A 26,956-nucleotide genomic window follows, 5' to 3' on the forward strand; every position below is an offset into this window, starting at 1 on the left:
GCGCAAAAGTCGGCTGAACGCAGGAGTTAGCGCAGCGTTCGAGGCTTTAGCGATTGTCAGATATTCAGTTCCATTGCCCCTAGAGGGAGACGGGGCGAGGCTCGAGGCGCTCCGCGTCCCTCTTAGGGCGCTGAAACTGAATATCGCAGAGCAACATGCCGCAGCGCCACACGCTGCGGCACGGCACGCTGCGGTACTGCAGGCCTTCCTCCCATTGTTAAGGGGGAGGGGCCTGCAACAGCGCGATCCCCACTCACGAGTGCCAGCAAACGAGCCCGGCACCAAGGAGAAGTGCCGGGCTCTCGGGAAACAGCCGGCAATGCCGCGGGGGGGGGGGTGGGTTCAGGAGGCCGGGGACGGAGGTGCTGGGGCGGCCGCCCCGCACCTCCACCTTAACTTGCGCCGCTGCTGGCACAGTAAGGCCCCGTGAACCAGGCGCGGGTAGCGAACGGCGCAACTGCGCCGTTCGCTACCAAATATTGCAAACGGGGCGCAAATGGGGCGCTGCGCACACCGATGACATCATCGGTGGCGGCGCAGCGCAAATGGCTAACGTCACCATTAGCGTCCCTGCTGAATATCGCGGGAGGTGCAGCCAGTGGCGCTACAGCCACTGACTGCCTCTTTAGGCGCTAACAGGTGGCGCTACTCACCCAATGTTTCCCCCATAATCTCATCAGCTGCTGTACTTTAACTGCCCAGCATTGTAGCTATTGAGCATTGTGACACAAAGCAACACGTATTTGTAAAGTTGCTGTACAAAATGTACTGCATTTTAAATTTTGCAAATAAATGGCAAAATTGAGACAACTTGTCAAATTTCCAGACAGGTCTGCTGTCTTTCAATTCCACAACTTCCCTAAATCCAGCAACAACTTCAGAAAAAAGAAAACATTTCAAATTAAATTAATTCTATTTTATTTCTTAAAGCTGCATTGGCTTTCCAACATGGCTTAATCATCTACTTGGAAGCAAAGTGTTAATCACACAAGCTTGAAGTCTACTAATGTTATACAGCTATTTATTTCTCTTTGTATTGTAGTAATGTTAGCCTTTAGCCTTTGTTTGTTTAGCAGAGCAGCAGAAGCCAATTTTAATGTAGTTGCCACTGAACTGTTGAACTGAGGCTGACCCTACATCAATGAGATTGATAGATTTTTGTTAGGCAAGGGTATTAAGGGTTACAGAACCAAGGCGAGTAGATGGAGTTAAGATACAGATCAGCCATGATCTGATTAAATGGCGGAACAGGCTCGAGGGGCTGAATGGCCTTCGCCTGTTCCTCTATACCACTGTGCCGCCACCTTTGGTGGGTCTGTCCTGCTGGTGGGACAGGGATGATGATGGAGGAATCTGGGATGTTGGCTGAAAGGTATGATTCTGTGAATATGACTAAGTCAGGCTGTTGCTTGACTAATCTGTGGGACAGCTCTCCCAATTTTGGCGCAAGTCCCCAGATGTTAGTGAGGAGTAAATTTCAGGGTCGACTGGGCTGGGTCATTTCCAAATCCAGTGCCTAGGTCAATGCCAGGTGGTCTGTCCATATTATTCTTTTATTGTAGCAACTTTTTTGATACAACTGAATGGCTTACCCAGAGTTGCTGTGAGTCTGGAGTCAAATATAGGCCAGACCGGGTAAGTGCGGCAGCTTTCCTTCCCTAAAGGACATTAGTGAACCAGATGGGTTTTCATGGTCACCATTACTGATATTTTAATTCCAGATTCATTTAATTAATAAATTTAAATTCCCCACTGCCATGGTGGGATTTGAACTCATGTCTCAAGATCATTAGTCTGGATTACTAGTCCAGTAACATGACCACTATGTTACTGCACCTAGACGTGTTATTATACACTAGTTCCTAAATTTCAGGGAGCTGATAATGGGTGCAAGGACAATGCTTAGCCCTGCAAAAGGAAAACATCTGGCTAAACTTCTTTTTATAAAGGGGAAATTAAGTTAGTACCAAGTGGTACAGAATTAAAGACAGACTTATAATTAAAGGTTTAATTTGGTGGAACAGCAATGATGTGTAACAAGAGCCAAGCAATTCATAAGATAAAAAGTAAGGCAGTTATACCGATCTCATTAGCCCAACAGAAAAAGAGCTTGTTAAGGAAGGAAACCAATTTTTAACTAAAATTAATGATAAAGGACAAGTTAAATTAAATTCTCCTTCTATGGAGTTGTATTTTAACTTTTGTGTAATTACGTAACGCAGCAGTGTGTGGATTGCCACGTAGTGGGGGTGAAATGTATACAAAGTGGCAGTTTGTACAGATACCTTGAATTCAAAAAAGGTCTGATCAACCTGTATGTTCATCTCAGAATTGTAACACATTTTACTCCCCAACCAATCCATGCCCTTGGTGCAGTTGTAAGAACTACCTGTTAAGTGTACATTAAGTATAATTGCATGTACTAAATGCTTAAAAAACTATGAACGGTGGCCTCAATGTCTAAGAACCTTATTGATTTGAAGAGTACATAGAACGCCTAATCATAAATTTAAAAAAAATCCTTTAACAGCAGGCACTGTGTTGGTGTATCACAGAACAGAGACTTAAATGTTGCAACCGGATTTCTCTGATAGGTACGGTTGTTCTTCGAGCATTCTACTGACTTTCAGTGCTGCTGTACTACAGTAAAGGATGGCCAAATTAAAATCTAAACTGGATGAGAGCTTAGAGAAATTTATCCTTGAGCATCAAGGAACAGAATTTGCATTGGACATGACAATTTACTTTGATCAATCAGCCACTTATTGAATTCCCCGGACCCTCTTTATCCCTGCCTCTTCTGAAGACCCTGATTCACTGGGGTACAGTTTCATGCTGCTGACTGCTCTCCAGTATCTCACTAAGTGGCTATTCTTCAATTCTTTTACTGAGGTGAATGGTCAAGGCCTTTAGTGTAGGATACTACCAAGATTGAAAAGAATAAAAGAGGCAAATCAGGAAGTAACAATTAGGCGATGCTAGCCTTGGATTTTTTAAAACCTGAAGATTATAGGTGAAAGGAAAGGCTAAGGAAGGCAAGGAACTCCACTGTTTTTCATTCTAGAAAGGAAGAGTTAGAATTAGAGATTATGGAATGAATTATGTTTTCAATAGGAAAGAATTATTTTTTTTTAAAATCCTTTTCATTTTTCACATCCTTAGGACATCCCAAAACACAACACAGCCAGTTACTTTTTAAGTGTAGTCACCGTTCTTTTGTAGCAGCCAGTTTGTGCACAGCAAGGTCACGCAAACAGCAATGAGATAAATAATGTGCTTTGATGGTGTTGAATGAGGGAAAGACAGTTTTTGCAGAATCTGTTGAAACAGGTGATATCTGCAGAATGTCAACAAGACAGCCCAAAGCTTCAAGGCTGGTACCATTGTTCTCATGAAGATAGGTGTTTTGTTCTTTGCATTGTTCCGATAGCTATCTGTTTCTTGTATATGTTTACCGTTTCTGTACATGTAAAGAGTCAAGAAAGACTTTTGTTATGGCCTGAGACCTAAATGGAACTTTCACCTGTTGATACCAGTCCTGTGGAATGATGAGCTAATGATAGTGAGTGTAACCAAAACAGTGAGGGATGCACGATTAACCTGCACCCGTTGATTGCAAAGCAGGCAGCACGCCGACTTCATGCTGCCTGCTCATTTGAATGATCTCTGCATCTAGCCAGTGCTATCCATGGTGTTCATTGGCTGGACACATCAGCAGCGGGCCAATATCATAACCAGTTAAAGTTAGCCTGCACTGCTTAAAGCTAGCCTCCATCTCTTAAAAGGGGAGGGGCATTGTGGCTGGAGCAGGTGCTGGGAGTCATGCAGGAAGTGAACCTGACCTGGGAAAAAGTGAAGAATGGCCCAACATGGGAGAGAGTGGGCACCAAAGTTTTTGAATGCTGCACTGGAGGCCTTGGTGGAGGAGGTGGAAAGGAGGAGAGAAGTCCTATATCCACAGGGCAGGAGGCCCTCCAGACACACCATCAAAAGACAATGGGAGCAGATATCCGTGGAGGTCAATGCCAGGAGTCTAGCCCCCAGGACCTGGATGCATTGTTGCAAGAAGTTCAATGATCTCACATGAGTGGTCAAGGTCAGTGATTGCAACTTCAAATGCCATATCCAACCAACTGCACTATTAGCCTCAGACACTCCTCAATTCACACCATCCCCTTCACTCACCTACCAACAATCTCTATCAATCAGGACTCATACTTAACATTCATATGCTTCACCTCACCCACGCACACTTGGCACTGCTGCAAGCCGCACACCCATATTGCACAGCTTCCACACTGCCAGCTATTCAACCATAACAGCCACATCACCCAAACAGATTGCACGACACTCACTGACACACTACCCTCTCTCTTGCAGGACAAAATGGTGCATGACCGGGGGAAGCAGGGGCTATCTGTAGAGTAACAGGTGCACCTGCATATCCTAACCCCCAGGGAGGAGACGGTGCTGGCCATTATTGGAACAGCAATTGCAGAGCCCGTGGCCAGCGGTGGGGCTGAATTAATTGAAGATGACGGTATCCTCATACTCATCCTCCTTTTCACATCCCACATTCTCCTCATCCCAGAATCTCTTCTGACTTACAAGCTGCAGATGGTGTAAGCATGCACCTCTTACTTTCTCTTCTCCCCTCACCACAAACATACCCTCGTGCATTTCTCTTTTCAGACACCCAAGAAGTGCAACCTGGCGAGGCAGTGGAGGAGGACCAAGAAGACAGTGATGATGAAGAAACACCGTCACTCGATTTCACACTCGCGGCCACCAGCTCAGATACTGACACTGCTTAATTTAGAGGATATCATAGAGGTGAGATCTGCAGGTGGTGAGACACTGGGCACGAGTGGCCTGCAGCCAGGGCAGGGGGCAAGACTAGCGCAGGTACCAGCTGGCCACAGAGTACTCAGGTGAGGACTTCGATGGGGCGGCCTACAGAAGAAGGCTGATGGGTACGCACAATTAAATGTTTGGTGCATTGTGAAGCCTGCCAGGAAGCCTGCGTTCAATAACAAGGAGCATGGAGGAGTCCAGCACCAACTTGGCACAGGGCTTTGCACAGAGTTTGGAGCCCATCCATTGCAGCGTGGAAGTGGTGGCCAACTCTGTTCATTCTTGTGGACCCAACCATGATGCAGCGTCTGATGGCCGATGTTGCAACTTCCATTGCAGCATAAGCAGCAGCCACGCAATGTCTGAGTGCTCAGTGGAAGCTCAGACTGTTGTCATGCAAAATCAGCTTGCTGCCATGCAAGCTCAGACTGCTGCCATCATGGTTGTGGATTACAGTGTGCAAAGGGACTTGCAGCGTGTCACAGTATCCAGCAATCTGTCCTCCAACAGATTACTAGGATTGCTTCAGCACCAACACAGGGGAGTGGCAGTGGCTCCATGGAGCAAGAACCTGCTGTCCTCTCTCAGGATCACAGCATTCGTACTCCCATCCCTGCCACTCTGCCAGTATCCTTGCTGTTGCCTGTCAGCCAGCCAGCCCAGACTGCTGCCGCCCATGCCATGATAGTGCACGCCACATCCAGGCCTTCTCGGACCAGAGCTGCTTGAGGTCATCCTCCAAGGCCATCTGCAGTCTCCCCCACTGAAAGTCAGCAGCCTTCCACCAGCCATGCTGCAGCCACAGGGGTAGCACTACATAGGAGCACTAGGACAGGCAAAGGCACACAGAAGACAGGCACTAAGGGAATGCACAAGGGTGATTAGTTGATTTTTGTTTGCAATGTGGCATGATTTCATTGAAAAATTTGGTTTGAAATGTTTATTTTGTGCAGACTTTTATTTTTGCATTGTGGCCAAGAGGAAACTGTGATGGTCAATAACAGAGGGAAGGGAAGGTGTGGGACTGAATGGGAAATTGGGGCTGCGTTTACTGGTATATGCACAGACAGCCAGGTAGAAAGGGGCTGCCTAGGTTGCCTCCTCGTCTTCCTCCTGCTCCTGCTTCTCAGTTGCTCGCCATATAGCTGGTGGCAAGAGCTGTCCCCTCATGATGGCATTGCGTAGCATGCAGTAGACCACTACGAATCTTGACACCTGCTCTGCTGAGTATGGCATAGCTCCTCCAGAACAGTCCAGTCAGCGGAAACATTGCTTCAGCATGCTAATGGTCTGCTCTGTCACATTTTGTGTGGCAGCATGGCTTTCTTTGTATGCATGCTGTGCACATGTTGCATGGGTTGCGCACTAGAGTCATCAGCCATGTCATAAACGGATAGCCCTTGTCGCCCAGTAGCCATCCTTTGGTTTGCTGTGCGGCTTCAAATGCAGCTGGCACAGCGGACTGCCCCAGGATGAAGGCATCCTGTCTGCTGCCGGGATACTGGGCACTGACCTGCATGATTCGCTGCCTATGGTCACACACCAGCTGGACATTCAGAGAGTGGAATCCCTTTCGATTCCGGTATAGGGCAGAGTAGACATGCAGTGCCCACAAAGCGATGTGCATGCAGTCAATGGCATCCTGCACCACGCGGAAGCTTGCAATCCTAATGACGCCGCAAGCGCACTCCGCCTATTTGTCCCTGGCAAGAGAGAATGAGATGTAGTTTGTTCTCTTTGAATAGCGAGCCTCAGTGACCTCCCTTACACAACAGTGGATGGCAAGCAGCAAGATGTTGCAAACATCTCCAGCTCAAGCCTGGAAGGAGCCAAACATATAAAGGTTAATTGTCGCGGTCACATTCACAGCCACTGGCAATGTGGGCCTTGCATTGCTCTGAGGTTGAAGTTGTGGCTGCAGCAGGTATTAGATTTCAGTGAGGACATCCTTACTGAAGCAAAGACATCTTACGCATTGTTCCTCGCTGAGTTTCAGGTAGGAGAATTGCTCCCTGAGCACCCTGGGCAGCTATGTCCTCCTCCTCCCTCTTCCAGCAGCTTGTCCTGCTCTGCATGACCTCTGTTCATTCTCCAAGTCATGCTGTTTTCCAAGGGGAATTCTTACTAGTGCACCCATGCCTGGGAGCAATTGGTTTGTGCAGAAGCCTTGAAATCAGCACAATATTCTTCAGCACCTGCCACACCACTCCCTATAGGCTTTTGCAACTTTAAACAACTATAGAAAGTGCCAAACACTTGGAGAATCATAGCAACAGCCAGAAGAAATCAACCAGTAACTAACCTGCATGTAGCTGATGATCCTTTTAAACAGCGCTGGTGGTTATTCCTCCTGCTGCTGAACGTGTTCAGCTGTGCAAAATTAAGAAAGGGCATTGGCTGGAGCATTGAGTTCCAAAATGGCACAGCTGACGCAAAATCAACATTGCATGCTGATTGACATCATGGTCTGCCTGCTCTGCATACTTCTAGTGGACGCTCACTGCGTGTGGGCTAACGCCTGCACCAATATGGAGTCCGGCGCAATTTGCCCCACAAGTGTGTGTGCACACCATGGATACCATTTTGGCGCTCTAAGGGCACTCGTAGCACCCAAAAAATGGCCGCTATAGAAGCCCAATTTCTCGCCCACCAGGTCATAGAAGAGATATGATGTAATAGCCTTTAGCTGAAGATATAATTGCATACCATTAACACGGGAGGTTGGGTAGATAAAGAGGTTAGCCACCCATTCACTAAAATGCGAGATCTCCCGCATTCTTCGCATCATCAATGTGTGTTATTTATGAGTATCATATCCTCTAATAAATGTATATTGAAAGACTCTGCAACTAAAACTTTAATTTCTAGCACAGAGGCAACAGCTCCAAGTTTTGTAACTAGCAGTATCAATCAACAAGCACAGTGGAATCTTTTAAGTTCACATAAACAGACTGATGAGAGGATTTTAGAATTCAATAAAGGAGAACCAAGAAATTGATAAAGAAAGGGAAAATAGAATATGAGAGTAAACTAGCGAGAGACATAAAAACAGACTGTAAAAGGTATGTAAAATGGAAAAGATTAGCAAAAGTAATGTGGGTCCCTTACAGGCTGAGACAGGAGAAATTATAATGGGGAATAAGGAAATGGCGGAGAAATTAAACAAATACTTTGTGTCTGTCTTCATGGAAGAAGACGCAAAAAACTTCCCGGAAATAGTAGAGAACCAAGGGTCTAGCGAGAATGAGAACTAAAAGAAATTAGTATTAGTAAAAAATAGTACTGGAGAAATTAATGGGACTGAAAGCCAATAAATCCCCATGATCTGATAGCCTACATCCTAGGGTTTTGAAAGAGGTGGCTTTGGAGATAGGGAATGCATTGGTTGTCATCTTCCAAAATTCCATAGATTCTAGAACGGTTCCTGCAGATTGGAAGGTTGCAAATTTAATTGCACTATTTAAGAAAGGAGGGAGAGAGAAAATGAGGAACTACAGACCAATTAGCTTGACATCAGTAGTAGGGAAAATGCTAGAATCTATTATTGAGGACGTGGTAACAGGACACTTAGAAAATAATAATAGGATTGGGCAGAGTCAACACTGATTTATGAAAGGGAAATCGTGTTTAACGAATCTGTTAGAGTTTTTTGAGGTTGTAACTAGCAGAATAGATAAGGGGGAACCAATAGATGTGGTGTATTTGGATTTTCAGAAGGTATTCGATAAGGTGTCACACAAGAAGTTTTAAACAAAATTAGGGCTCATGGGATTGGGGGTAATATGCTAGCATGGATTGAGCATTTGTTAACTAACAGAAAACAGAGAGTAGGAATAAACGGATCATTTTCGGGTTGGCAGGCTGTAACTAGTGGGGTACCGTAAGGATCAGTGCTTGGGCCTCAGCTATTCACAAACTATATTAATTATTTGGATAAGGGGACCAAATGTAATATACCCAAGTTTGCTGATGATATAAAGCTAGATGGGAATGTAAGTTGTGAGGAGGATGCCAAGAGGCTTCAAGGGGATATAGACAAGCTAAGTGAGTGGGAAAGAACATAGCAAACGGAATATAATGTGGAGAAATGTGAAGTTATCCACTTTGGAAGGAAAAATAGAAAAGCAGAGCATTTTTTAAATGGTGAGAGATTGGGAAATGTTGGGACCTGGGTGTCCTTGTACACGAATCACTGAAAGTTAACATGCAGGTACAGCAAGCAATTAGGAAAGCAAATGGTATGTTTATCACAAGAGGATTTGAGTATAAGATTAAAGACGTCTTACTGCAATTATATCGGGCCCTGGTGAGACCACACCTGAAGTATTGTGTACAGTTTCGGTCTCCTTACCTAAGGCAGAATATACTTGCCATAGAGGGAGTGCAACGAAGGTTCACCAGACTGATTCCTGGGATGGGGGGATTGTCCTATGAGGACAGATTGAGTAGACTAGGCCTATATTCTCTAGAGTTTAGAAGAATGAGAGGTGATCTTATTGAAACATACAAAATTCTTACACGGCTTGACAGGGTAGATGCAGGGAGGATGTTTCCCCTGGCTGGGGAGTCTAGAACCAGGGGTCACAGTCTCAGAATAAGGGGTCGGCCATTTAGGACTGAGATGAGGAGAAATTTCTTCACTCAGAGGCTGATGAATCTTTGGAATTCTCTACCCCAGAGGGCTGTGGAGGCTCAGTCGTTGAGTATATTCAAGACAGAGATAGATAGATTTTTGGATATTAAGGGAATCAAAGGCTATGGGGAAAGTGTGGGAAAGCAGAGTTGAGATAGAAGATCAGCCATGATCTTATTGAATGGCGGAGCAGGCTCACGGGGCCAAATGGCCTACTCCTGCTCCTATTTCTTATGTTCTTATGGGTTGCAGTTTAATGTCTCATCCAAAACACAGCGAGCGTAAATTTGGTCTTTGCGAGTAGGCCAAAATGCACTTATAGTGAATCAGCAGTCCATTTTACACCGCACCCGAATTTGTTTCCTATTGAAGTCAATGGAAAGCAAAATCAGGCAGGGCGCATAATGGACAGCTTATCCGCAATACCAAGTTTTCCGCCCAGTGAAAGTTAAAATCTACTCCCATATTTGGCATTCATAAGCAACAAAAGTGGACAGCTCAGAGCACGGATCAAAACGATATCAACAAAACAAGGAAGGCATGAATGGTGGCAATGCAGAGTGGAGTTATATGCTGGAATTGAGAGATGGTGTTGCCTCTCAAGATAGCAAACTTCTTTCTGTATCTCTCTGAGAGTGTGGGAAATGTGCTACCATAGCCTCCCCACATACTACAAGAACAAGATAAAACTAATGGCCAGATATTGGTTTTATGCTTGTACTTAGACACTAATCAGTGAGTAGTTGTTGGAACGTGGAGAATAAATGCAGCCGTCTTTTTCTGTCTTTGCCTTACATCCAGGTGTTCAGCTTTACAGCAGCTGGTTAATGATTGTAACCTTTTGCTGGTAATGTTGTTAATCAGCTGAGGTTCCCACCATGGCAAATTGATTCCAGTCCAATTAGTTTCCTCAGTCGAAAAGAAAATTTGGCAGTTTAGCCAATAGCAAAATTTCACTATCTGTGCAAAAAAAATAGAGGCAAGTCCTAAGGATCAGTGTTTTAAATGAAAGACGAATCTGTTATGCATAAAAAAAATCCCAGAAAATCTACTTGAGTTCTAAAGAAAGTTCACAGACCGGAAATGTTAACTCTGTTTCTCCTTCGACAGATGCTGTCTGACCTGCTGAGTATTTGCAGTAATTTTCTGTTTTCATGACAATTACTGTTATTGGATGTGTCAGCTCTATGCGACATAAGAATTAGGAGCAGGAGTAGGCCATGCGGCCCCTTGAGCCTGCTCCACCATTCAATAAGATCATGACTGATCTTCAACCTCAAGTCCAAAAATCTATCGATCGCAGCCTTGAATATACTCAACAACTGAGCATCCACAGCCCTTTGGGGCAGAGAATTCCAAAGAATCACAACCCGCTGAGTGAAGAAATTCCTCCTCATCTCAGTTTTAAATGGTCGACCACTTATCCTGAGACTGTGCCCCCTAGCTCTAGACTCTCGAGCCAGGAGAAACAACCTCTCAGCATCTACCCTGTCAATCCCCCTCAGAATCTTATATTTTTAAATGAGATCACCTCTCATTCTTCTAAATTCCAGAGAGTATAGGTCCAATCTACTCAATCTCTCCTCATAGGACAACCCTCTCATCCCAAGGATCAATCTAGTGAATCTTCATTGCACCACCTCTAAGGCAAGTATGTCCTTCCTCAGATAAGGAGACCAAATCTGTGCACCGTACTCCAGGTGTGGCCTCACCAAAGCCCTGTACAATTGTAGCAAGACGTCCTTACTCTTGCACTCCAACCCCCTTGCAATAAAGGCCAACATGCACGCAGCATTCGTAATAAGATAGATGAGATGAAGACACAAATAGATACAAATGGGTATGATCTGATCGCCATTACAGAGACGTGGTTCCAAGGTGACCAGGGCTGGGAACTGAATATTCCAGGGTATTTGCTAATTCGGAAGGATAGACAGAAAGGAAAGGGAGGTGGGATGGCATTGCTGGTAAAGAATGGGATCAGTGCAGTGGTGAGAAGTGATATTGGCTCAGAAGATCAAGATGTAGAATCGGTTTGGGTGGAGATAAAAAATAATAAGGGGAAAAAGTCTCTGGTGGGCGTAGTCTACAGGCCCCCGAACAGTAGCAATACTGTTGGACGGAGTATAAATCAACAAATAATGGATGCCTGTAAAAAAGGTACAGTAATAATCATGGGTGATTTTAATCTCCATATTGATTGGACAAATCAAATTGGCCATGGTAGCCTTGAGGAGGAGTTCATAGAGTGTATCTGGGATGGTTTCCTAGAACAGTATGTAATGGAACCAACCAGGGAGCAGGCTATCTTGGATCTGGTACTGTGTAATGAAACAGAATTAATAAATGATCTCATAGTAAAGGATCCTCTAGGAAAGAGTGATCATAACATGGTTCAATTTCAAATTCAGTTCGAGGGTGAGAAAGTTGTATCTCAAAGCAGTGTCCTGATCTTAAACAAATGCAATTACAATGGCATGAGGGCAGAACTGGCTAAAGTGGACTGGAAAAATAAATTAAAAGGTAAGACAGTTGAAATGTAATGGCGGACATTTAAGGATATATTTTATAACTCTCAACAAAAATATATTCCAGTGAGAAAGAAAGATTTTAAGAGAAGGATGCACTATCCGTGGCTAACTAAGGAAGTAAAGGATGGTATCAAATTGAAAATGAAGGCATACAATGTTGCCAAGATTGGTGGGAGGCCAGAGGATTGGGAAATTCTTAAAAGCCAGCAAAGGATGACTAAAAAAAAAGAGGGAGATGATGAATTATGAAAGTAAACTGGCAAGAAATATTAGAACAGAAAGTAAGAGTTTCTACAGGTATATAAAAAGGAACAGAGTAGCTAAAGTAAACGTTGGTCCCTTAGAGGATGAGAATGGGGAATTAATAATAGGGAATGGGGAAATGGCAGAGATTCTGAACAAATATTTTGTATCTGTCTTCACGGTAGAAGACACTAACAACAGCCCAATTGTGGATAATCAAGGGGCCACAGGGAGGGGGGAACTAAAGACAATCACTATCACTAAGGAAAAAGTACTTGGTAAAACAATAGGACTAAAAGACGACAAGTCCCCTGGACCAGATGGCCTGCATCCCAGGGTCTTGAAAGTAGTGGCTGCAGAGATAGTGGATGCATTGGTTGCAATATACCAAAATTCCCTGGACTCTGGAGAAGTCCCAGCAGATTGGAAAACCACAAATGTAACACCCCTATTTAAGAAAGGAGGGAGTCAGAAAGCAGGAAACTATAGACCAGTTAGCCTAACATCTGTCATTGAGAAAATGCTGGAGTCCTTCATTAAGGAAGCAGTAGCAGGGCATTCGGAAAATCATCATGCAGTCAAGCAGAGTCAGCATGGTTTTATGAATGGAAAATCATGTTTAATAAATGTGTTGGAGTTCTTTGAGGATGTAACGAGCAGGGTGGATAAGGGTGAACCAGTGGATGTGGTGTATTTGGATTTCCAGAAGGCATTCGATAAGGTGCCACATAAAAGGTTACTGCATAAAATAAGAGTCATGGAGTTGGGGGGAATATATTAGCATGGATAGAGAATTGGCTAACTAACAGAAAGCAGAGAGTTGGGATAAATGGGTCATTTTCCGGTTGGCAAACGGTAACTAGTGGGGTGCTGCAGGGATCAGTGCTGGGGCCTCAACTATTTACAATCTACATTAATGACTTGGATGAAGGGACCGAGTGTAATGTAGCCAAGTTTGCAGATGATACAAAGATGGATGGGAAAGCAAGTTGTGCAGAGGACTCAAAGAATCTGCAAAGGGATATAGACAGGCTAAGTGAGTAGGCAAACATTTGGCAGATGGAATTATAAAAGATGTAATAGCAGAGCGCTTGGAAAACAGTGACAGGATCGGACAAAGTCAACATGGATTTACAAAAGGTAAATCGTACTTGACTAATCTACTGGAATTTTTTGAGGATGTAACTGGTAAAATAGATAAGGGAGAACCAGTGGATGTGGTGTATTTGGATTTTCAGAAGGCTTTTGATAAGGTCCCGCATAAGAGATTAGCATTTAAAGTTAAGGCACATGGGATTGGGGGCAAGGTATTGACTTGGATAGAGAACTGGTTGGCAGACAGAAAGCAAAGAGTTGGAATAAACGGGTCTTTTTCCGAGTGGCAGGCAGTGACTAGTGGGTTACCGCAGGGATCGGTCCTTGGACCCCAGCTACTCACAATATATATTAATGATCTAGACAAGTGAACTAGATGTAATATCTCCAAATTTGCAAACGGCACAAAGCTGGGTGGGCATGTGTGCTGTGAGGAGGATGCCGAGAAACTCCAGGATGTTTTGGACAGGTTGGGTGATTGGGCAAAAGCATGGCAAATGCAATATAACGTGGATAAATGTGAGGTTATCCACTTTGGTGGCAAAAACAGGAAGGCAGTTTATTATCTGAATGGCAATAGATTGGGAGAAGGGGAAGTGCAACGAGACCTGGGTGTCCTTGTGCACCAGTCGCTGAAGGTAAGCATGCAGGTGCAGCAGGCGGTTAAGAAGGTAAATGGTATGTTGGCCTTCGTAGCGAGAGGGTTTGAGTACAGGAACAAGGATGTCTTGCTGCAGTTGTACAGGGCCTTGGTGAGACCACATCTTGAGTATTGTGTGCAGTTTTGGTCGCCTTATCTGAGGAAGGGTGTTCTTGCCATGGAAGGAGTGCAGTGAAGATTCACCAGGCTGATACCTGGGATGGCAGGAATGACGTATGAGGAGAGATTGGGACGATTGGGCTTGTACTCACTGGAGGTTAGAAGAATGAGAGGGGATCTCATTGAAACTTATAAAATTCTGACAGGACTAGACAGACTGGATGCAGGAAGGATGTTCCCGATGGTCGGGGAGTCCAGAACCAGGGGTCACAGTCTAAGGATAAGGGGTAGGCCATTTAGGACAGAAATGAGGAGGAATTTCTTCACCCAGAGAGTGGTGAACCTGTGGAATTCTCTACCACAGAAGGCAGTAGAGGCCAATTCATTAAATATATTCAAGAAGGAATTGGATATATTTCTTAAGGCTAAAGGAATCAAGGGGTATGGGGAGAAAGCAGGAACCGGGTACTGAAATTGGATGATCAGCTGTGATCGCATTGAATGGCGGAGCAGGCTCGAGGGGCCGAATGGCCTACTCCTGCTCCTGTCTTCTATGTTTCTATGTTTCTATGGAATATAATGTGGGAAAGTGTGAGGTTATCCACTTTGCCAGGAAAAATAAATAAGCCAATTATTATTTAAATGGAGAGAGATTACAAAATGCTACAGTTCAGAGGGACCTGGGGGTCCTTGTGCATGAAACACAAAAAGTTAGCATGCAGGTACAGCAAGTAATCAAAAAGGCAAATGGAATGTTGGCCTTTATTGCAAGGGGGTTGGAGTATAAAAGCAGGGAAGTCCTACTACAACTGTACAGGGTGTTAGTGAGACCACTCCTGGAGTACTGCGTACAGTTTTGGTCTCCTTATTTAAGGAAGGATATACTTGCATTGGAGGCAGTTCAGAGATGTTTCACTTGGTTGATTTCTGAAATGAGGGGGTTGGCTGGGTCATTAAATACCTTTAAGGTGGAGATAGACAGATTTTTGTAAAATAAGGGAGTGAAGGGTTATGGGGAGCGGGCTGGGAAGTGGCTTTGAGCCCAAGATCAGCCATGACCCTATTGAATGGCGGAGCAGGCTCGAGGGGACAAGTGGCCTAGTCCTGCTTCTATTTCTTATGTTCTTATTAAGGTCCATAAGGTCCACGAGGTTCCCTTTATCTATACACTGTGATTTCCTCAGGAATTTCAATTAAATTAGACAAGCTCCTATTTCTTATGTTCTTATGTTCTTATGTCTTCTTAATTGCTTGCTGTGCCTGCATACTAACCTTCTGTATTTCCTGTGCGAGGACACCTAAATCTCTCTGAACATAGTAGGCTCCGGTGTTCTTCTGTTCTTTCAGCAGATGGTAAGAATCTGCATTTGCTTCTCTGCTGGCCCAGACTCTGAGAAGACAGTTCCCTATGGTCCTTCCTAGCTTTGCAGGAATGGTTAGTGGCATTTTGGCAGATGTGGCCAAACAAGCTATCTTGGCTCTTGGTCACCTTCTTTTACGCAGTGTTCTGATATCATGACTGTACTGTAAATGGGATGCTTCTGATGAAGCATTCAAAATTACGGTTAATCGGGTATTTACACATCATAGTAGTGCCATCAGATCTTCTGTCCCAGCTTCTTTTTAGAAAGAAGTCCCTCTGCATGTACTGAGCATTTACCAAAGCAAGATAGTTTCACCTTTGTTTGCAATGCTGTTTGTACACCAGTGCATGGACACAAAGCATGTCTTATGTAGTCTGACCTTACTGGCATCCCAGTAGGTCCTCTCCGTCTCCCAAACATGTCAGATAGGGGGAATCAAAAAATAAATAATTTAGAACAACTAACACACAGATCTCATGAGAACCTAAGTGCCTGCAGGAAAAAAATAAAAGAAGGAAAATAGTTAAGGTGGCTAAAGTAGTATTACCTTTATATTGCTGTGTTCTTTCCGTGACCTCCAGGATAGCTCTGGTCACCTAGAAACCTGAACTCACATTTCACATGGGCTCGAAGTTCTGCATGCCATAATGGTGAAAAATGGTGTGTAGGATGCCCCCGTCCAAAATATATACTTAAATGAAGTACCCCGCAGTTTGAGGTGGGCACATCCATCGTTGCTGATCCTGCCCACCAGACACTGTTTTGGCGTGTGAAATGAAGAATGAAGGAAATTTCACAGGCCAGGGCTGCCACCTATTTTCCACTTTTCAGTGCCTCAAAATAAGTGGCAGCAAATCTGGACTTGCGTGTCAATAGGCTGCTTAACTGTGGAGGACATTTCAGCCAACCGTTCCTGTCCTCACCTGATCTCCACATATACGTATTCTTTAGCTGGCCATCAATCAGAAGTATGGGGAGAAAGCAGGGACCGGGTACTGAATTTGGATGATCAGCCATGATCACATTGAATGGCGGAGCAGGCTCGAGGGGCCGAATGGCCTACTCCTGCTCCTATCTTCTATGTTTCTATGTTTCTATGTTTAAGCTCCACTGTAGCCCAGAGTCACTTGTAACGTGCCCACAAGAACATCATCTTAAACCAGCGGGCACTCAAACTGAGATCTTCCTCTGTGTTCTGATATCATTTGTCCCTTGATGTTCTAGCTGATATCAACATTATTCAGTGGCAAATCAGATTATATACATTTGTGAATCAACAAAAGCAGAAAAGTAGCTTCTGCTAAGCAAGCAAAACTACACATAATGAGGTGTGAAGGGGAAAACATTCAGATTATGCTTGGAATAATCGAGCAACCTTGACAATTGTGTGAGGGTCAGAATGATGAAGTGCAACTGTGTTACTGATTTTTTTACCTGACTGGCAACAACAATTTGCATTTATATAGTTCCCTTAATTAAAAAAAAATGTCTCAAGTTGACAAAGTGAAATCAATTCTGAGTCAGGAAAAGATTAGGAGGGTTGACCTGAAGCTGGCCAGAGAGATCGTTTCTGAGGAGGCTTTTAAAGGTCGAGAGAGAGAGGTGCTGAGGCAGAGATGTTTAGGAAAGGAGTTTCAAAGAGTTGGAGCATGTCAGATGAAGGCTCTGTTATCAATGATGAGGCAAAGGGGAGAGTCGGGGGGGTGGCGGTGGGGGGCAGTGCACAGAAGGCTGTAGTCACAAGAACAGAGCATTTGGAAATAAATATAAGGCTGGTGAAGATCACGAAAGTAGGCAAGTGCACGGCCATAAAGGATTTATAGATGAGGTTGTAGATTTTGAATTGGATGCAGTGGGAGTTGGGGAGCCATGCAGATCAGTGAGGGTGGAGTGAAGGGCAAATGTTACAGGATATCGCCAGCAGAGATTTGGAGAGAGTTTATGGAGGCTGGAGGAAGGGAAGCCAGCAAGGCGAGCATTAGAGTAGTCGATTCTGGAGGTAACAAAGGCATGTGTAAGAGAAATAAGGAAGTGAGTGGTCTTGGTGATGGATAGGATGTGAGGTTAAAGCTCAGCTCAGGGTTGAACAGGATGCAAACAATATTGTAAATGGTCTGATTTAACCTGAGAGTGGCCAGGGAGAGCGATGTTATGTTGACCAGTTATATAGCAAAGTTATGTATTTGTATTTAATTATCCTGATTGGTTAGGATTGATATCGTGACTTATAATGCACGTAATAGTTTACATTTGTCCTCACAATATATTTTTTCATATCTTTGGAATATTCAGTATATAAAGATTGAAAGGTATCAAGGATGACATGTATATTGTAATTCCAACAGGCTGTACTGCACAGCAGTATTGCACAGATCTATTCCACCATTTTGCCACAAGGTGAGCAGCTCATTGTGGAGGCTCTGTAGAATCATAGAATCATAGAAATTTACGGCACACAAGGAGGCCATTTGGCCCATCGTGTCTGTGCCGGCCGAAAAAGAGCTATCCAGCATAATCCCACTTTCCAGCTCTTGGTCCGTAGCCCTGTAGGTTACGGCACTTCAAGTGCATATTCAAGTATATTTTAAATGTGATGAGGGTTTCTGCCTCTACCACCCTTTCAGGCAGTGAGTTCCAGACCCCCACCACCCTCTGGGTGAAAAATGCTCTCCTCAACTCCCCTCTAATCCTTCTACCAATAACTTTAAATCTACGCCCGATGGTTATTGACATCTTTGCTGAGGAAATTAGGTCCTTCCTATTCATTCTATCTAGGCTTCTCAATTTTATACACCTCAATTAAGTTTCCCCTCTGTTCCAAAGGAAACAACCCCAGCCTATCCAATCTTTCCTCATAGCTAAAATTCTCCAGTCCTGGCCACATACTTGTAAATCTCCTCTGTACCCTCACTAGTGCAATCACATCTTTCCTTTAATGTGGTGACCAGAATTGTAAGCAATACTCCAGCTGTGGCCTAACTAGTGTTTTATACAGTTCAAGCATAACCTTCCTGCTCTTATATTCTATGCCTCGGCTAATAAGGGAAAGTATTCTGGTTGCCTTCTTAACTAACTTATCTACCTGTCCTGCTACCTTCAGGGATCTGTGGACATGCACCCCAATGTCCTTCTGTTCCTCTACACTTCTCAGTATTCTACCACTTATTGTGTATTCCCTTACCTTGTTAGCCCTCCCCAAATGCATTACCTCACACTTCTCCAGATTGAATTCCATTTGCCACTTTTCTGCCCACCTGACCAGTCCATTGATATCTTCTTGCAGTCTACAGCTTTTTTCCTCACATTCAACCACACAGTCAATATTTGTATCATCTGCAAACTTCTTAAACATGCCCCCTACATTCAAGTCTAAATCATTGATATATACCACAAAAAGCAAGGCACCCAGTACTGAGCCCTGCAGTACACCACTGGAAACAGCCTTCCAGTCACAAAAACACCCATCGACCATTACCCTTTGTTTCCTGCCACTGAGCCAATTTTGGATCCAACTTGCCACTTTCCCTTGGCTTTTACTTTTCTGACCAGTCTGCCATGTGGGACTTTGTCAAAAGCCTTACTAAAATTCACTTCATCCAAGAAAGGAGGGAAAACCCGAGTTGTTTCACCTTGGGTAGGTCTTATCTCAGGAACTCCTAGTAACACAAGCAAGGCAATAGAGCTACACAGATTGAGGCCTTTTAATATGTCACTCCTCTATCCTCTCACCTAGGGAATGGGATGCCACACAGGGGATACATAAAGAAAGGAAGGAAGATGAAAACAATTAGGCTATTGTGCATGTGGCCCAGAAATTCGGGTCTCCACGGGTGAGTTCGCACGGGGTACTCATCCGTAAGCCCAATGGAAGTGCCGGTTTTGTGCATGCACTGCGCATGCGCGGGAAACCGGCACTTCCGTTCCCCTGAAAGAAGGGATTGAGAGGTGGAACACGTGCGCAGGAGAGGCAGCGCGTGCGCATTGAACTTACTTTTTTTGCAGGTTTCTCCGGGAGGGTAAGTCTCCAGGAGTTACACTTTTAAAAAGCAGGCGTAAGGCCTGCTTTTAACAAGGTAAGTGGTGAATTAATTAAAATTAAAACATTTTTTCCACAGGTTTATTATTTTTAAATACTTTAAAGAAAGGTAAGTTTATTTTTAGCCCCATTAGAAAATGTAATTAATTTTTTCAAAAATGTAAATTATTGTTTAAAATAGTTATTTCATGTAATTTATAGTTATTTTAAAAATGTGATTAAAAAAAAAATGTATTTGAAGATTTAGTGATGTTTTGGGACTTATAGTATTTATAGGTTTGACAGGTCTTCCTGTCAAACTTATGAATGAAGCATTCCCTGCTACCATTGGCTCTCCATGGCCCACGTGACCCCAGGGGACGCATCGAACTAACTGCGCCCCTGGGATACACAAATATACGCGCCGGCAGTTGGAGGAGGCTCAGGATCGGAATCCCACGCGGGCCCACAGCTCAACGGCCGGCGCGCTAGGTAAGTGCAGGTCGAGGGCTTGCACCCACGGGAAGCCCCCGACCCGAATTTCTGGGCCAATATTTACATGACTTCTGTTGCCTGTGCCCTGTGCCCTAAGCTCTGGAATTCCCTGCCTAAACCTCTCCGCCTCGCTACCTCTCTTTCCTCCTTTAAGACGCTCCTTACTACCTACCTCTTTGACCCTGCCCAAATTTCTTCTTACATGGCTCATTGTCAAATTTTTTGTCTTATTATACTCCTGTGAAGCGCCTTGGGATGTTTTACTACGTTAAAGGTGCTATATAAATACAAGTTGTTGTTGTGGACTAGTTATGATATTATCCAGATAACTATCCAAATGATAATTATCTGTAATCATCTATATAATTATCCAATGTTTATCCATAATAAAAATACTTTCACAATAGTATTTATCCACATAATTATCCATAATATTTGTTCACAGTGTTTACCTGTATAATTATCCGTGACATTTATCCATAAGTGTAACGGTGGTAGGCCAGCCTACAGGGAGGAGGTCCAGTACCTCATGAAGTGGTGCGCCGACAACAACCTGGCCCTTAACATCAAGAAAACCAAGGAAATCATTGTGGACTTCAGGAAGTCTAAAGGCGGAAGACACACCCCCATCCACATCCAAGGGGCTGTGGTGGAAAGGGTGGTCAGCTTTAAGTTCCTCGGAGTCCACATCACGGAAGACCTCTCCTGGTCCCTCAATACCTCCTCTTTGGTGAAGAAGGCCCAGCAGCGCCTATATTTCCTAAGGAGGCTGAAGGGATGCAACCTGTCACCCCGGATCCTCTCTAACTTTTACCGCTGCACAATAGAGAGCATCCTGACGAACTGTATCACAGTGTGGTATAGCAGCTGTACCTCCAATGACCGGAAAGCCCTGCAGCGGGTAGTCAAAACTGCCCAACGCATTACCGGCACCCGGCTACCGACCATTGAGAACATCTACCAGAAACGCTGTCTACGGAGGTCATTGACCATCATCAAAGGCCCTACCCACCCCAGCCACAGTTTGTTCACCCCCCTGCCATCTGGGAGACGCTACAGATGCATTTGCACCCGCACGACCAGATTTAGGAACAGCTTCTTTCCCAGGGCTGTCATCCTACTGAACTCTGCTAATAAACTCTAAAGCCTGCACATCTGTCAATGCACTTTATTATGTTTATGTTTATGTTACAAGCCAAATGTATGTTAAATGTCTTAATCAAAATGTACAATCTCGGGAGCCGCAAGCTTACATTTCGTTGTACTGCACTTGTGCACTAACAATGACAATAAAGTTGATTATTATTATTATTATTATTATTTACTCAGTTCACTATGTTAGAAACTAGGGGTGTCTAAAAATGAATATGGCTATGCGAATAATACTGTGTTTAATTGATTTTATGTTTCTGCTTGAGACATGTAAGTGGTTAATGTATAAGTTTCGTTTTCCTGAAAGCTCGTATAAGAATTTGAGACAAAATGTCTTCAGTTAGTTAGATTAGATAAGGCATAAACATTCCACACAGAGCCCACAGGATGGCCTTGCCTATTATATCTGTTGTTTGCAAGTTAGGGTTTTGACTTTGTTAATGTATCTTTAATTTGGCCAATGAAGGCCCAACCTATGTTTCTTCCATTATTGCTAATAACCATATTATAATGCTAAGGTAGGATTTGGAGTTTGTTTCACAGAACTACTTGTGAAGATAATTAAAAGTTAATTAGTATAGAAAGACATAGAATAAAAGGTATTTAGGGGAGTTAAGGTAGCCATCTCAGGATGGAGCAGTTTGCTAGATGAAAGTGAGATAACGACCAGCTGAAGTGGGACAGCTCAGGCTTGGGCCTCATGATTGAAGGGGGACAAAGCCAGACCTAGTACCAGTTGTACCAGGGAGGATAGGGACAAAGAGAGATAGGGCGAATTCCAATGGAGGAACCTTCAAAATGTAAACACAAGAAAGATAAATTGGCTGAGATCATGAGACCCCTGTAGGGGAGGGCTTTCATCCAAGGATTGAGGCAAAGAACTCAACGCCCCATTGGGTACTGAGGTTTTAGGGGTACCTCTATAGGTTAAATGGTCTTGTCAATAACTTGGCCTCAGACCCACCCCTAAAAAAGAGAATAAAAATAACACCCTGAGGGCTTGCCCACACAGATGGTGGAGGGAAGAGCCAAGCAGAAGTTGGGTTGGTCGAACGCTCTTTCGAGAGTGATCCCATACTCACCAACTCAGAGGTTCTAGACGATAGGAAGAGAGGCCGCAAGCCAGAGAACTGTTCACGCACGTCAGCCGTCTGTCCGATCGAGACCGGTACCAGCTGCTTGTCACGGTCGTATGTTTTTGCTCTATAACTAGTGAGTTATGTTCCGTCTTAAACTCTGATTAAACACAATATACCCACCATATTGGTTTGCACTCGATCCTGTTTACCGGAGATATGCAAATCTCTGTAAATTGTATCCAATTAACTAGCATTTATCCAGTTAGCTTGTATTTATCTAATGAACTAGCATATATCGGATTAGCATTTATCCATACATTTATCTATAACATTTTGACTTGTAATCCACAGCATTTATCCATAGAATTATCTGTAGTTTTCTTCCATAGTATTTAACCATCTAATTATATTTAGTAGTTATCTATATAATTATCCATAGTATTTATCCATATAATGTGTAATCACCTGTACAATTAACTATAAAAATATGTATAGTATTTATATCTACCTAATTATCTATGGTATTTATTAGAAAACCCAAAGATATTTTATAAATAATTAAAGAGCAAGAGGATAACTAAAGAAAGAATAGGGCCTATTAGAGACCAAAAGGTAACCTGTGTGTCGAGGTGGAAGATGTGGGTATGCTTCTTAATGAATACTTTGCGTCTGTCTTCACAAAAGAGAGGGACAATGCAGACGTTGTAGTTAAGGAGGAGGAGTGTGACATTTTAAATGAGATAAACATAGTGAGAGAAGGAATATTATGGGACCCAGGAGCAAGGTCAAGGCCCAGGAGTGGTGCAGCATGGACCAGTAGCGGGGTCGGGGCCCAGGGAAGGTGCGGCACGGGCCAACAGCGAGGTCGGGAGGACCACAATGCATCCTACGAAACCCAGGCAGAGAGGACCTGCGGGAAGGAGGGAGGAGGACATTAGGAGTATGTTTGAGTGTGCATGCCAGGCCGATGTAGCAGAGCCTGGTTTCCAATCATCTTGGATCCCCTTGCCATTGGACCAAGACCTTGCTCTGTCAAGCCCGTGTGGTAGCTGATGTGCAACGGCCACCCCACATTAAAAGAATTCACGCACAGGCATCTTCCACCCTTTAAAATGAAGTTCGGGACCTGGAATATCAGGACCCTCATGGACAACCCCAACAGTACCCCTTCAACCACCATCTGCCCCACCTGTGACAGAGACTGTAGGTCCCGCATTGGACTCATCAGTCACCTGAGAACTCATTTTTAATGTGGAAGCAAGTCATCCTCGGTTCTGAGGGACTGCCTAAGAAGAAGGAGAAGATTATGAGGTTTAGCATCTTTGAAAGTAAATAAATTGCCATACCTGGATGAAATAAGAACATAAGAACATAAGAAATAGGAGCAGGAGTAGGCCATTTGGCCCTTTGAGCCTGCTCTGTCATTCAATAAGATCATGGCTGATCTTCTACTTCAACTCAACCTTCCTGCACTATCCCCATATCCCTTAATTCCCTTCCCTTTTATCAACCTCTGTCTTGAATATACTCAATGACTGAGCATCCACAGCTCTCTGAGGTAGGGAATTCCAAAGATTCACAACCATTTGAGTGAAGACATTTCTCCTCATCTCAGTCCTAAATGGCCTACCCCTTATTCTGTGACTGTGACCCTGTGCTCTAGATTCCCCAGCCAGGGGAAACATTTTCCCAGCATTAACCCTGTCACACCCCTTAAGAATTTTATGGAGGAAAATGGCTCGTGCCCCTTTTGGGGTGTTAACTTCGCCGGGGGCGCTACTTTTAGCGCCCTGAAAAAGTTAGCACCCCTGTGCCCGAATTCAATGGTAGTGCCCCAAGCAGGAGGCGGGGCGCTATTGGAAGCGCTCCCGCTCCCTCTTGGGGCGCCCCCATAGAATATTGCGGCGATACGTGCAGCAGCGCCACGCACGCCGGCACGTAGCGCCATGGTATTGCAGGCCTCCCTCCCCTGATTAAAGGGGAGGGGTCTAGTGCAGCGTGCACCGGGGCCCTGCAGGACCAGCAGGGAGCGGGGTGCCAGCAAATGAGCCCGGCACTCAAGAGGAGTGTCGGGCTGACCGATTGCGGCCGGCATCCCGCAGGTGGAGGCGAAAAGGGCCAGGTGCTGGCAGGCGGCCCATAAAATATGGCCACCCGGCACTTGCCCTTTAATTATCGCTGCCCGGCCACAAGAACGCCCCCCCGACCTTGTCGGACATAGCGTTCGGCGGTAGGTCAGGGGACGCGAGCGGGGCACTGTGCATGGTGATGATGTCATCGCTGGAAAATCAGCTCTGCGGGGCGCTACCGGCTACCGCCGCTGCTAATCTCCCGCTGAATTTCGCAGGAGGTGTTAGCGGTGCCGCGCCTGGGCACTAGGGGCTTTGCGCAAATCAACCGAATGTTTCCCCCTATATGTTTCAATTAGATCACCTCTTATTCTTCTAAACTCTAAGGAATATAGGCCTAGTCTACTCAATCTCTCCTAGTAGGGCAATCGCCTCATCCCAGGAACCAGTCTAGTGAACCTAAGTTTCATAGCAATGCCTGGCAGTTCAAGTTGAATTAAATGTCAGGCTTCATTCTTATTAACTACAACACACCATGCCAGAAGTTTAAGATACAGTTAAAAATTGGACTGACTGGACACTAATTTCTTCCTTTAAGTTTTGGGGTGAGAACAACATCTTCATCACCCAGCGTAGTGATAAGTCGCACAAGTGGCAAATAATACAAACAGCTGCTTAAAGTGGCTGTTGCTGTCCACATCCCTAACTTGTAACCTTAGCTCCAGTTAAACCTTTGGAAAGCAATGGCCTTATGCTATTGTAAATAGACTAGAGTCAACATCATACCTCACAACTGCTGCTCTCAGTCAAACCATGAGTGTTTTGGGAAATGGAAAACTGCACTGAACGCAATGGGTGATCAATCTATCTCAGGCTGTTAAGAGAAGCAAGGAAGGAAATAGCAGAAGCTCTGAAAATCATTTTCCAATCCTCTTTGGCTACAGGTGTGGTGCTGGAGGACTGGACGGTTGCTAACGTAGTACCGTTGTTTAAAAAACATAGAAACATAGAAGATAGGAGCAGGAGTAGGCCATTCAGCCCCTCGAGCCTGCTACGCCATTCAATGCGATCATGGCTGATCATCCAAATTCAGTAACCTGTCCCTGCTTTCTCCCCATATCACTTGATCCCCTTAGCCTTAAGAAATATATCTAACTCCTTCTTGAATATATTTAATGAATTGGCCTCAACTGTCTTCTGTGGTAGAGAATTCCACAGGTTCACCACTCTCTGGGTGAAGAAATTCCCCCTCATCTCAGTCCTAAATGGCTTACCCCTTATCCTTAGACTGTGACCCCTGGTTCTGGACTCCCCCGCCATCTTGAACAACCTTCCTGCATCTGGTCTGTATAGTGCTGTTAGAATTTTATAAGTTTCAATGAGATCCCCTCTCATTCTTCTAAACTCTAGTGAATATAAGCCTAATCGACCCAATCTCTCTTCATATGTCATTCCTGCCATCCCAGGTATCAGTCTGGTGAATCTTCGCTTCACTCCCTCCATGGCAAGAACATCCTTCCTCAGATAAGGCGACCAAAACTGCACACAATACTCAAGGTGTGGTCTCAACAAGGCCCTGTACAACTGCAGCAAGACATCCTTGTTCTTGTACTCGAATCCTCTCGCTATGAAGGCCAGCATAACATTTGCCTTCTTAACCGCCTGCTGCACCTGCACAAGGACACCCAGGTCTCGTTGCACTTCCCCTTTTCCCAATCTATTGCCATTCAGATAATAATCTGCCTTCCTGTTTTTCCACCAAAGTAGATAACCTCGCATTTATCCACATTATACTGCATCTGCCATGCATCTGCCCAATCGCCCAACCTGTCCAAATCTTACTGAAGTTTCTCTGCATCCTCCTCACAGCACACACGCCCACCCAACTTTATGTCATCTGCAAACTTGGAGATATTACATCTAGTTCCCTCATCTAGATCATTGATATATATTGTGAATAACTGGGGTCCTAGCACCGATCTCTGCGGTACCCCACTAGTCACTGCCTTCCACTCGGAAAAAGACCCGTTTATTCCAACTCTTTGCTTCCTGTCTGCCAACCAGCTTTCTATCCAAGTCAGTACCTTACCCCCAATCCCATGTGCTTTAACTTTGCACGCTAGTCTCTTATGCGGGACCTTATCGAAAGCCTTCTGAAAGTCCAAATACACCACATCCACTGGTTCTCCCTTATCTATTCTACCAGTTACATCCTCAAAAGATTCCAGTAGATTAGTCAAGCACGATTTACCTTTTGTAAATCCATGTTGACTTTGTCCGATCCTGTTACTGTTTTCCAAGTGCTCTGCTATTACATCTTTTATAATGGACTCTAGCATTTTCCCCACTACTGATGTCAGGCTTACCGGTCTATAATTCCCCATTTTTTCTCTACCACCTTTTTTAAGTGGGGTTACATTAGCTGCCCTCCAATCCATGGGAACTGTTCCGCAGTCTATCGAATTTTGGAAGATGACCAGCAATGCATCTACTATTTCTAGTGCCACTTCCTTAAGTACCCTAGGATGTAGATTATCAGGCCTTGGGGATTTATCGGCCTTCAATCCCATCAATTTCCCTAACACCATTTCCCTACAAATACTGATTTAATTCAGTTCCTCCCTCTCATTAGACATTGTCTTCCCCGATATCTCCTGGAGTTTATT

Source organism: Somniosus microcephalus, chromosome 3, assembly GCF_052327205.1.
Source record: "Somniosus microcephalus isolate GS21.2 chromosome 3, FLI_Smic_1.0, whole genome shotgun sequence".
Taxonomy (NCBI): Eukaryota; Metazoa; Chordata; class Chondrichthyes; order Squaliformes; family Somniosidae; genus Somniosus; species Somniosus microcephalus.